General features: G+C 37.4%; 1 protein-coding gene across 9 annotated transcripts in view; it reads right to left on the bottom strand.

Moving 5' to 3' along the window:
* rptor (regulatory associated protein of MTOR, complex 1) overlaps positions 1-14,409 on the bottom strand; it is a 402,321-nt gene that overhangs the window by 106,088 nt on the left and 281,824 nt on the right. The window lies entirely within an intron of this gene.

The raw sequence follows: 14,409 nt of genomic DNA, 5'->3' as shown, positions 1-14,409 counted from the left end.
CTCAAATTTTTTTGATAATTATTGATCTAGAGAGTCCAAAAAATTGTCCTAGACTGGTCTGGTTCCGATCGGGCAAAAAACCAGGGACTAGTTCGCAAAATTAGGTTTTAACATATTTGTGAATATTTAACGAACAATTTGATTGACAGCAATGGTTCTAGAGGCAAAGTTGTTCATCATGAGGAGATCTATCAAATGAAATTGCATTTCGTGGGGATGTGCGCAAGACCTCGTGATTACAGAGCCATAAAACTCGTTAGCGCCAACTAATGGCCGATTTCTTTCAAAATTGTTACAGACCTTTAGGGCCATGAGTTTAACATGCCCATCGAGTTTCGTTGCGATCGGCCTTCGATAACCTTGTTTCATAGGAGCTCAAATTTTTTACAGCCAATACTGGCAATTTACCATAGGAAACATATGGTTTTAAAGCTTTTTAACAGTTATAGCGCCACCTATAGTCCGATCTCAATGAAACTTTGCATGCTTCTTCGGCATGTTATGACACATAAGCTCATCAATTTATGTGAAGTTCTGAGTTTTTATTTAGGATTTATAGGCTTTTGGATGCATTTTCTCACGCCCCTTTTCTAAATGACCATTTAACACCATGCGCAAATTTAAAAAGTTCAACATTTTTTTGATAATTATTGATCTAGAGAGTCCAAAGAATTATCCTAGACTGGTCTGGTTCCGATCGGGCAAAAAACCAGGGACTAGTTCGCAAAAGTAGGTTTTTAACATATTCGTGAATATTTAATAAACGATTTTATTGACAGCAATGGTTCTAGAGGCCAAGTTGTTCATCATGAGGAGATGTATCGAATGATATGCATTTCGTGGGGATGTGCGCAACAACACGTGATTACAGAGCCATAAAACTCGTTAGCGCCAACTAGTGGCCGATTTTTTTCAAAATTCTTACAGACCTCTAGGGCCATGAGTTGAACATGCCCATCGAGTTTCGTTCCGATCGGCCTCCGTTAACCCTGTCTCATAGGTGCTCAAACTTCATTGGCCGATGGCGGCCATGTTTTTTGAGATACGCCAATGTCCTCAGACACATACATGGGGCCTTGGTCCAAGACACTGCATAACAATTTTCAAGTCAATTGGGGTAAAGGTCATGTGGTCATAGCCCTTTATATGTTTTTTTAATGTTATAGCGCCACCATGTGGCCAATCAACGCCGTTTTTTTACTGTGACCTTAAAATGTCCTCCTACACAAGTGTTTTGAGTTTGGTGAAGATATCTCATTTACTTCTCGAGTTATAGCCATTTTTGTAAAATAGGCTCCTCCCTCAACGATCAATTTGCGCCCCCTAGCGACCCTGAATAAAAATTTCAACATTTTGTTGATAATTATTGATATTCAGACTCCATAGAACATGTATGCACTGGTTTGGTTCCGATCGGGTAAAAAACCAGGGACTAGTTCGTAAAAGTAGTTTTTCGACAAAATTCAAAATGGCGGAAAAATTTGCATACCGGAAATGAAATCGGAGATATACGTTTTTTTCGTCAGGTGACCAGCTTTCCAACGATATGAGACACTTGAGTGTACGACTTGCGGTCTAGGAGTTATGAGCAGTTTCGCGCAATTGGTCGCTATAGCGCCACCTATGGGCCAATCGGGCTCATAATTTGATAACCTCTCCTCGATTTTTGTACTACCATCTGACAAAGTTTCAGAGCTGCAGCACTTACGGTTTGGTCTGCACGATGCGTTTTACGGCAGAATAATAATAATAATTAAAGCTGCAAGCAGCATTTTGCGGGGTTCAAGCAGTTTAGGCCTTTAAGGCCTTTAAGCACAAAAGCATCAAAAGACATTAAGTTTTAAGTTTCAATAATGGCAATTTACTATAGGGTATACATTGTTTTTAACATTTTTAACAATTATAACGCCACCTATAGTCCGATCTCCATGAAACTTTGCATGCTTGTTGAATAAGTTATGACACATGTGCTCATCAATTTTTGTGAAGTTCTGACTTTTCCTGTAGGATTAATAGGCTTTTGGGTGCATTTTGTAATGCTTCCTTTTGTAAATGACCCTGTGAAAGCAAAACAAATAACAAAGTTAAACTTTTTTTGATAATTATTGATCTAGAGAGTCCAAAGAATTGTCCTAGACTGGTCTGGTTCCGATCGGGCAAAAAAACAGGGACTAGTTCACAAAAATATGTTTTAAACATATTCTTGAATATTTAACGAATGATTTGATTGACAGCAATGATTCTAGAGGCAAAGTTGTTCATCATGAGGAGATCTATCAAATGAAATTGCATTTCGTGGGGATGTGCACAACACCACGTGATTACAGAGCCATAAACTCGTTAGCCCCAACTAGTGGCCGATTTCTTTCAATATTGTTACAGACCTCTAAGGCTATGAGTCGAACATGCCCAACGAGTTTCGTTCCGATCGGCCTTCGTTAACCTTGTTTCATGGTTGGTCAAACTTCCTTGGTTGATGGCGGCCATGTTGTTTGAGATACACCAATGTCCTCATCCACATACATTGGACCTTAGACCAAGACACTGCATACCAATTTTCAAGTCAATCGGACTAACGGTCAGGTGGTTATGTGTTTTTTTCATTTTATAGCGCCATCTAGTGTTCAATCGTCACGATTTTTTTACTTTGACCTCAAATTGAACTCCTAAACATGTGTACAGAGTTTGGTGAAGATATCTCATTTACTTCTCGAGTTATAGCCATTTTAGTAAAATAGGCTCCTCTTACAATGTTTATTTTGCGCCCCTTAGCAACGGGAAAGAGACATTTCAACATGTTTTTGATAATTATTGATCTTAAGACTCCAGAGAACATTTCTGCACTGGTTTGGTTCCGATCGGGTAAAAAACCAGGGACTAGTTCTCAAAAGTAGTTTTTCAACAAAATTCAAAATGGCGGAAAATCTCTTATGGCTTAAATGAAATTGGAGATATATGTTTTTTCATCAGGTGACCAGCTTTCCAATGATATAAGACACTTGAGTGTACGACTTACGGTTTAGGAGTTATGAGCAGTTTCGCGCAATTGGTTGTTATAGCGCCACCTATGGGCCAATCGAGCTCATAATTTGATAACCTCTCCTCGATGTTTATACTACCATCTGACAAAGTTTCAGATCTCCAGCACTTACGGTTTGGTCTGCACGATGCGTTTTAAAAAATAATAAAAGTTTTAAAGAATAATAAAAAAATTAAAAATGTCTAATGCTGCTGCTCCATCTAGTGGACAACAGTGCTATTATCATCTACACAAACTCATTCTTCAGACATTTTGAAAAGGATCCAAAGTGACTCAATTGTCACTTCAATAGATGACTCATGCTTCATGCTTAGCATGGATCACTTCATGCTTACACACACACACACACACACACACACACACACACACACGTTTGGGATAGTTTATTTGTTATTTGGTCTATAAGCATATTCGTTGACATATTTAATTGTAATCTAATGATATAAAACTATGTTAAAACCAGTGACAACAGTGGTATTACAGGCTTCATATACAATTTGTCATGTTTTAAATATCATTTATCTACAACAGAATAAGAGTGTGTAGATTACATATTTTTTTAATTCAGGACCTAATGTGAGTTGTCATATTAATATTTGACTAAATGTGATTGCAAATGTTAAATTAGTGAATTAATTAAGTCATAGTATGAATTATAGTTGAGTAGTGTGACAATTACTATTTTGAACAGCAGAGGGCAGTCAAACACCACTTATTGGCTTAATAGAGCATCATATTGATATCATTTTCACCTTTTTAACTGTTATTTAGGCATATTTTGTCCGATCTATCTGAAAATGTTAATGATTATTTAATGTCACATGTTCTGACTTGTTTATTGAAGAGATCAACGCTTTCAGGGACACTGAAAGTGTAGTAATAGATGGCTTCAACACACTAAATGTTGAAGCCATCCTATTATATCCATCCACATGAAGTAGTTCAACTTTTTCTTATAATTATTGATCTAGAGAGTCCAAATAAACCATGTCCTACCAGCCACCTTTACCTTGATTTGCCACATTTAGCATTGATGTGAAGTGAGTAAGTACAAATAAACTGACACACTCTTACAAAATATGAATGTGTTATAACAGTCATTGTTATACAAGTCATTTTATAGTGTCTATATACATATAAATGCGAAAGCACATGTGACAAGACTATTAATAAGTAAAGTAACCAGCAGATGGCAGTTGGAGACAACTTATTTATTGTGAAAATCTGTTTCATACGATATGAGCATTTCACATATTACTTTGCAATGTAATATAAAACTAATTAAAGAAAATGCTTAAAGCATTTGTTTGTTAGCCAATGCTGAAAGCTGATAAAAAGATTAAAATGTCTAATGCTGCTGCTTCATCTAGTGGACAACAGTGCTGTTAAAGCCTTCTTATACAATATGCCATGTTTTTCATATTTAATCTACACACACTCATTCTACAGACATTTTGAACTTCAGGATCCAATGGGACTCAATTGTCACTTCAATAGATAATTTTTGACTAAATCCTGGTGTTGCTGAGTGATTGGGGCTTGGATGATTGGATTTTAATGTGATTCTAGGAATATAGTATAGCTATTTACCACGTCAATAGCAATTATGTGAAGATTCAGAACAACTGAAGTGATAAACTTTGACAAAAAAATGATTGTGTTCAATATTTGACTAAATGTGATTGCAAATGTTAAAAGAGTTAATTAAAAAAGTCATAATATTAATTATAGTTGAGAAGTGAGACAATTACTATTTTGAACAGCAGAGGGCAGTAAAACACCACTTATTGGCTTAATAGACCATCATATTGATATCATTTCACCTTTTTAACTGTTATTTAGGCATATTTTGTCAGATCTGTCTGAAAATGTTAATGATTATTTAATGTCACATGTTCTGACTTGTTTATTGAAGAGATCAACGCTTTCAGGGACACTGAAAGTGTAGTAATAGATGGCTTCAACACACTAAATGTTGAAGCCATCCTATTATAGTCATCCACATGACGTAGTTAAACTTTTTCTTATAATTATTGATCTAGAGAGTCAAAAGAATTGTACTGCACTGGTTTTAACATTATGATGTGATCAGAGATGGAAAACACCATTTACAGCCAATACTGGCAATTTACCATTGGAAATACATGGTTTTAAAGCTTTTTAACAGTTATAGCGCCACCTATGGTCCGATCTCCATGAAACTGTGCATGCTTCTTCAGCATGTTATGACACATATGCTCATCAATTTTTGTAAAGTTCTGAGTTTTCCTTTAGGATTTACAGGCTTTTGGGGGCTTTTTGTCATGCCCTTTTGTAAATGACCCTCTTATAGCAAAACAAATGAAAAAGTTCAACTTTTTTGATAATTATTGATCTAGAGAGTCCAGATAATTGTACTGCACTGGTTTTGAATGTTAAGATATGAAAATTAGATTATCTTAGATGTAACACAGCATTTACAGTCAATAATGGCAATTTACCATAGGGATTACATTGTTTTTAACATTTTTAACAGTTATAGTGCCACATATAGTCCGATCTCCATGAAACTTTGCATGCTTGTTAATGATGTGATGACACATATGCTCATCAATTTTTGGGATGTTCTGAGTTTTCCTTTAGGATTTATAGGCTTTTGGGTGCATTTTGTCACGCCCCCCTTTTGTAAATGACCCTGTTATAGCAAAACAAATGTCAAAGTTCAACTTTTTTTGATAATTATTGATCTAGAGAGTCCAGAGAATTGTCCTAGACTGGTCTGGTTCCGATCGAGCAAAAAACCAGGGACTAGTTCGCAAAAGTAGGTTTTTGACATATTTGTGAATATTTAACGAACGATTTGATTGACAGCAATGGTTCTTGAGGCAAAGTTGTTCATCATGAGGAGATCTATCAAATGATATGCATTTTGTGGGGGTGTGCGCAACACCACGTGATTACAGAGCCATAAATCTCGTTAGCGCCAACTAGTGGCCGATTTCTTTCAAAATTCTTACAGACCTCTAGGGCCATGAGTCGAACATTCCCAACGAGTTTCGTTCCGATCGGCCTTCGTTAACCTTGTTTCATAGATGCTCAAACTTCATTGGCCGATGGCGGCCATGTTTTTTGAGATACACCAATGTCCTTATAGACTTACATGAGGCCTTGGACCAAGACACTGCATACCAATTTTCAAGTCAATCGGACTGACGGTTAGGTGTTTATCTGTTTTTTTCATTTTATAGCGCCACCTAGTGTTCAATCGTCGCGATTTTTTTAATGTCACCTCAAATTGAACTCTTACATATGTGTACCGAGTTTGGTGAAGATATCTCATTTACTTCTCGAGCTATAGCCATTTTAGTAAAATAGGCTCCTCCCACAACGTTTATTTTGCTTCCCCTAGCGACCGGAACGAGAAATTTCAACATTTTTTTGATAATTATTGATCTTCAGACTCCAGAGAACATTTCTGCACTGATTTGGTTCCGATCGGGCAAAAATCCAGGGACTAGTTCGTAAAAGTAGTTTTTCGACAAAATTCAAAATGGCGGAAAATCTATCATGACGGAAATAAAATCGGAGATATACGTCTTTTTCGTCAGGTGACCAGCTTTCCAACGATATAAGACACTTGAGTGTACGACTTACGGTCTAGGAGTTATGAGCAGTTTCGCGCAATTGGTCGCTATAGCGCCACCTATGGGCCAATCGGGCTCATAATTTGATAACCTCTCCTCGATTTTTGTACTACCATCTGACAAAGTTTCAGAGCTCTAGCCCTTACGGTTTGGGCTGCACTATGCGTTTTAGGGGAGAATAATAATAATAATAATAATAATAATAATAATAAAAATCAATACAAAAACAATAGGGTTTCAGCACTTCGTGCTTGAACCCCTAATAAAAATCCTACCAATTACAATAGGGTTTCAGCACTTCGTGCTTGAACCCCTAATAATAAAAATCAGTACAATTACAATAGGTTTTCAGCACTTCGTGCTTGAACACCTAATAAAAATCAATACAAAAACAATAGGGTTTCAGCACTTCGTGCTTGAACCCCTAAATATAATGCGGCAGAAACGACTGAGCCTCTTGTATTCCTTTATTTATTATTTACTTGAATGTTTTTTTATTTTTTTTAGGCCTATACTTTCTTTCGTATGCTATGATGTTGGTCTGTTGTCTGATTAAGACATTTCATATTTTGTAGGGATGGGGATTTAAAGCAAAAATAATATTTGACGATCGATCTAAATTATTTGATTATTACGGCTATTCAAAAAACACTCTGTAATGTTCCACTCCGACATTAAATTTCTCTGGCATACGTGTTATAGCCATTAAAGAAATGTATTTAGTTTAATATTTATGTTTAAATATGTTATTTTTTTATTGAATCTATGTTGATGATGGAAAGTGAACCGCGTGCATATGCACAATATATTGGGAGACCTAATTTTGACCACATTAAGTTTTGTTTTGTATAAAGCCTTTTTTTAAAGTGAATTTTGTTTTTGTATAAATTGTATCTTAATTTTAATAAATGTTTCATCAACCAATAACCTGGATTTAATAAATATATCTTGCATTGCTTGTGAAGCTCTCATTAGGGTCACAAATGATCTGCTCTTATCATCTGATCGTGGTGTAATCTCTCTATTAGTGTTACTCGATCTTAGTGCTGCATTTGACACAATTGACCACAACATTCTTTTAAATAGACTAGAAAACTATGTTGGCATTTGTGGAACTACATTAGCATGGTTTAAATCAGTGGTTCTCAAAGTGGGGTCCGTGAGCTAAAGCCAGGGGGTCCGCGAAATAATTTATAACAACCTAACATTTTTTCCGTGCTATGAGTCATGTTTTCTTTATCATCTGAAAACATACTATTTATTCCTAAGTAACTTATACAGTATAATGCATTTAACATCAAACAATACAAAGTAGACACTTAAAGTTTTCTATAGATAGATAATCTATCTGTATTTCTTAGTCCAGTGTTTCCCAACCGGGGGTACGTGTACCCCTAGGGGTACGTGAGCAGTCCCCAGGGGGTACGTGGGATTATTCTCAAAAGACTATAACATTTTTTTTTAAAACATCAAAACATTTCTCAAACTTTTCTCAAAACATTTTATTTTAGGATTGCATTAAAAGGATTATTTTAGAACTTGATTATTAATTTTATTGGTTTATTTTTGTATTTAAAGTTTGTAAATAAAAAAAAATATTATTATTATTATTATTAATCTTTGTTTTGTATAATTGGTCTGAACATGTGAAGAAGTGAAAAGGTCATACAAATATTGAACAAAGGCAAGTATTATATTATAAGAGTTATAGGAAGTAAAAATATCATTATTTACAGGTAAATTCAGGTATCACCTAAAATTTACACCAAATCTAAAAATCACACCGATCACATGCGCTTGTGGGGGTACTTCAGGCAGGATAAAATGTTTTGGGGGTACAGTACCCAAAAAAGGTTGGGAACCACTGTCTTAGTCTGTGCGAATTCGTTGTGGTTGATTTTGCGGAACGTGCGCCAGAAAGAAGACAGAGATGGCATGAACCCGCATCCGGTTGTTTTCTGTATTTTTAAAAGGCATGACATTTTGTAGTCATTTATAATGTAGCCTATATACAAATAAAAAAAAAATGGACACTTTACCGTTTCGAATGATGTACTCTTGTCTTATCTGTATGACCAAATAAGAGTAGGCTATTCCTGTTTCCACTGCTGAGGAAAAATTCCCACGTAATTGCGCGGCGTTGCCGTCTCGCGTGCACACACAATATGTCATTGTCAGTTCTAGCACCGCTAGATTTGACATTAGAAGTCTGATCATTATCAAAATAAAAGTACATAGTGACAGGGCCGTACTCACAATTGAGCTTGCAAGGATGTACATCGCGATGATAACCGACCTTCTTGTCTGAGCTGCTTCAGCAGACTAACAACGACAGCTCGTCAATGTCAAAATGTTTGAGTCGGAGTGAACTCAAAGTTCCCTGCACGACGCTTCAGATAACGGTCATAAAGTGCGAGATAAGACACAGGCCTAAATAGCTAAACTAAACAGCTGTTTTAGATAGAAGTTTTAAACAAATGACTGAAATCAGTTTGCAAAGTATTAATCAAGCTCAACTTTGAGAAAGGAAAAAGCAGGTCAAGACTGTGCCCATGAGATTAACATTATAGATTCATATTTAACACATACTGTATGTTTTTTTTTTTTTTTTAGCTAATTACAGGGCATATATACTCAAATTAACAACACACACACCTATGAAACATATTGCCATTATCATTGTATGAATATAGGCTTATATAGGCTTTATTTGTGTGCAGAATAGGCCCAATCCTTGAAACATTTCTCTTTTAAGGCCATTCCTGTTTGGAATATGTGATTGTGTTTCTTGACAAAAAAAAACTAGATATTACCGGCTGTCGTTGAAACAATGGAGGATGGTGTGTACAGATCACCGAGGGCGGGGTCTATGCCACAACCACACTGTCAATCAAACCCCTTTTCTCACTTTCTACGTCACAAAGATCTGAATCTTAGAACAGTTCGTTCTGAGACAGTGGATATGATTTATTGAGATTGTAAAAAAAAAACACTGGGTGGATTTTTATCATTCTAGGGTGGTTTTGCTCACATACTGCCAACACACATTTATGTTCAAACACCATGTAAAAGTGAATTTTCCATAATAGGTGCCCTTTAAATCATACTTATCTGACCGTTATCAGTTTGTAGCAGTAAACGAAGAGATGTCTTATCGATCACAAGTTCAGTATGGCGTACCACAAGGCTCAGTACTAGGACCACTGCTATTCACTCTGTACATGCTACCATTAGGAGATATCATTAGGAAACATGGAAGCTTTCACTGTTATGCTGATGATACTCAGCTGTATATTTCTTCAAAACCCAACGAAACTTACCAATTCACAAAATTAACGGAATGCACAGCTGATATAAAAAATTGTATGACTAGTAATTTCCTACTACTAAATTCTGAAAAAACAGAGATTCGAATTATTAGACAAAAAACTTCCACACGTAACAGCCTAGAATACTGTCTAACACTGGCTGCTCTGTTAAGTCTTCGTCGTCGGTTAGGAACCTGGGTGTGCTCTTTGATACCAATCTCTCATTTAAAAGTCATGTGTCTAGTATCTGTAGAACCGCATTTTTCCATCTTAAAAATATATCTAAATTACGCCATATGCTCTCATTGACAAATGCAGAACAATTAGTTCATACATTCATGACATCAAGGCTAGATTATTGTAATGCTCAACTGGGTATTGGGTACTGTGTACTGGGCCCAGCACGCTTAATAAACAAACTTCAGCTAGTTCAAAACGCATTAGCTCGAGTTCTTACCAGAACCAGGAAGTATGACCATATTAGCCCGGTTCTGTCAACCCTGCATTGGCTGCCTATTAAACATTGTATAAATTTTAAAATATTGCTGATTACATACAAAGCACTAAATGGTTTAGGTCCGCAGTACTTAAGCGAGCTCTTAACGCATTATAGTCCTTTACGTCTATTGCGATCTCAAAACTCTGGCCAGTTGATAATACCTAGAATATCGAAATCGACTGCTGGTGGTAGATCCTTTTCCTATTTAGCACCAAAACTCTGGAACAATCTTCCTAACATTGTACGGGAAGCAGACACACTCTGTCAGTTCAAATCTAGACTAAAAACACATCTCTTTGGTCTAGCATACATATAACACACTACAGACTTCCTAAATTCAAAATTAGGCTGCTTAGTTTAGATCAGCCGGAACCGGAAACACGTCCCATAAATCCTGATGTACTTGGTACATCATAAGAAGGATGGCGTCTACACTAATATTAGTTTCTCTGTTTATCTCGAGGGACCCTCTATGGTGGACCTACGCCAGGACCCATCCCGACTCATCCTTAAGTGCCGGCCTCATCTACGCGACAGCCATCGGCATTGATCCTCAACATCTCATCTTCAAACTGGCATGATTACTTCGACTTCCAAACAGATGGAAATGGACAAATATTCTTAATGTTTCGATCCAATTTGTTTTGTAATCACTGTTCCTTCGTTGGCCAGAGAAGAACTGGCCCCCGACTGAGCCTGGGTTCTCCCAAGGCTTTTTTCTCCATTCAGTCACCTGATGGAGTTTTGGTTCCTTGCCACTGTTGCCTTGGCTTTCAGCTTGCTTAGTTGGGGACATTTAATATTCAACAATATTATTTATCTGTGTTGTATTATTTTCATGTTCTCACTGTGAAGCTGCTTTGATACAATCTATTTTGTAAAAAGCGCAACATAAATATAGGTGACTTGATTTGACTTGAACTGAAGCTCATCTCATAAATGAACTGAAACTCAGAAATATACAGAAATCTTGAAATGTCTACGTTTAAACAACATCGACGAACAACAATTCAAAATGAAAAGAAACAGATAACTCTCTTATAGCCTCCGTATGAAGTGCATTAGCCTACTCCATAGGCACGTTCATAATAGAGTCAGCATCATCAACTTCCTCTTTTCAGTCAAGAATGACAAAGAAAACATTAGTTTATTAATAAACAATTATAATGTATATATTTGACACATTTGTAACTTTTGCCAGTTCTTTGTGGCAAGCTTTCTGAGTCCGCTAACTAATCGAATATCGTGACTCACTATTTTGTACCAGGCAATTTATGGTTGTTCAATAAAGTTCTTGGTAAAAAGAAAGAAAGAAAATAAGCAACTGTGCGTAATATTATTTCATAGCCTGGTATTTATTTTACTGTCTGTATAGCCTACAGTGCGCAAGGTTTTATGCGCATGCTCTAAGTCGTCTTCTCGCATTTTTAGTGTATCTCTACGGCAGAATTACAGCGCCACATACTGGTCTGGGATGTCCACTACATCGTTTTGAGTCGGTTTCAGCGGTTTCGTGTGTACGCAGATGTTTTTCGAGACGCCCCCGTGTTTACGGACTTTTTCTTTTGAACGAGGACAAAAAAACATTGGATAGGGGAAGCTCTGGCTTCGTGTGGATGTGGCCTTAGTGTCACTGCCAAGACGCACTGAGCAGTCTTAGTTTTTCAGAAGATCTAACATTCTTCTTCTGGCAGTGAGGCCTCTTAATGCCACCTCTCTTCTCACCTTCTTTCCTTTTACCCACAATCAGCCAGGGTTATTATCAGCAGTTTGCTTTAAAACCACCACTTTTCAACAGTGTTATGTCAACAGCAGAGAGAAAGAAATAGCTTATTTCCTAGTATTTTCTGTCCCATTCTGGATTTGCAGAAAATAAGTGAGAGTTTTAACTCAAGTGCTACAGGTTTGGCTCAGAGGGTAAATATAAATACCTATATAACCTCAACACTTGTCCCATCTGGTAGTGGATGCTATTATATTCGGTAAAAATAGCATGGGTCTTCATCCTCCAGAAGGGCTGAGGGGGCTCATTCTACCAGAGTTTTGGCTACCTCATGGGGATTCTTTAAGGGTGTTTCAGTTTAGCAATTTTAAGTGGGGTGGGGAGTTGGGCTTCGCCTCACACTTGTGCTATGCTGTGATGTATATTAAGGAGGCAACACTCTTGCACCACAGTAGTGATTGGTCAGACAAATGACAGACATGGTTTTATTGGTGCTTCCAGGATTGGTCACGCTCGAGGAGATTAAGAAAGTGGTGGTGGTGATGGTGCAGTGGATAAGACACATGCCTTTGGTGTGAGAGACCCAGGTTCGAATCTACTGTGAGACACCAATGTGTCCCTGAGCAAGACACTTAACCCCCTAGTTGCTCCAGAGGAGTGTGACCTCTGACATATATATCAATTATAAGTCACTTCGGATAAAACCGTCAGCTAAATGAATAAATGAAAATGAAATGAATAGTAACCTAAAGATTTACACAGCAAAGTTGAGGCTACTCTGAGGTGGATCCAAATTCTGTGTATACGCAATAATGCTGCATAAAATTAGAAGAGCATATATTTTGGTTGCATATTTGTATTTAGAACTTTCTAAAGTCTACACTCACCTAAGGATTATTAGGAACACCATACTAATACTGTCTTTACCTTCAGAACTGCCTTAATTCTATGTGGCAAGGATTCAACAAGGTGCTGAAAGCATTCTTTAGAAATGTTGGGCCATATTGTTAGGATAGCATCTTGCAGTTGATGGAGATTTGTGGGATGCATATCCAGGGCACAAAGCTGCCGTTCCACCACATACCAAAGATGCTCTATTGGGTTGAGATCTGGTGACTGTGGGGGCCATTTTAGTACAGTGAACTCATTGTCATGTTCAAGAAACCAATTTGAAACGATTCAAGCTTTGTGACATGGTGAATTATCCTGCTGGAAGTAGCCATCAGAGGATGGGTATATGGTGGCCATAAAGGGATGGACATGTTCAGAAACAGTGCTCAGGTAGACCATGGCATTTAAACGGTGCCCAATTGGCACTAAGGGGCCTAAAGTGTGCCAAGAAAATACCCAACACCATTACCTCACCACCAGCCTGCACAGTGGTAACAAGGCATGATGGATCCATGTACTCATTCTGTTAACGCCAAATTCTGACTCTACCATCTGAATGTTTTAACAGAAATCGAGACTCATCAGACCAGGCAACATTTTTCCAGTCTTCAACAGTCCAATTTTAGTGACCTCTTGCAAATTGTAGCCTCTTTTTCCTATTTGTAGTGGAGATGAGTGGTACCCGGTGGGGTCTTCTGCTGTTGTAGCCCATCCGCCTCAAGGTTGTGCGCGTTGTGGCTTCATAAATGCTTTGCTGCATTCCTCAGTTGTAACGAGTGTTTTTTTCAGTCAAAGTTGCTGTTCTATCAGCTTGAATCAGTCGGCCCATTCTCCTCTGACCTGTAGCATCAACAAGGCATTTTCACCCACAGGACTGCCGTATATACTGGATGTTTTCCCCTTTTCATACCATTCTTTGTAAACCCTAGAAATGGTTGTGTGTGAAAATCCCAGTAACTGAGCAGATTGTGAAACACTCCGACCGACCCGTCTGGCACCAACAACCATGCCACGCTCAAAATTGCTTAAATAACCTTTCTTTCCCATTCAGTTTGGAGTTCAGGAGATTGTCTTGACCAGGACCACACCCCTAAATGCATTGAAGCAACTGCCACGTGATTGGCTGATTAGATACTTTCATTAATGAGCAATTGAACAGGTGTTCCTAATAATCCTTTAGATGAGTGTATATTCATATTGTTTCTGTATTCATATTTCCATATTTAAAACAATAATTTCATACGATTATTTCCGCAAAAGTAATTCCCTTCTGCGCCTGTTTAAATGCATTTTCAAGTAATATATGCTGCTTTATTCTGTCTTTG

Source organism: Pimephales promelas, chromosome 8 (genome assembly GCF_988280905.1).
Source record: "Pimephales promelas chromosome 8, fPimPro1.hap1.1, whole genome shotgun sequence".
Taxonomy (NCBI): domain Eukaryota; kingdom Metazoa; phylum Chordata; class Actinopteri; order Cypriniformes; family Leuciscidae; genus Pimephales; species Pimephales promelas.
This window is presented reverse-complemented; position numbering and strand designations above follow the sequence as displayed.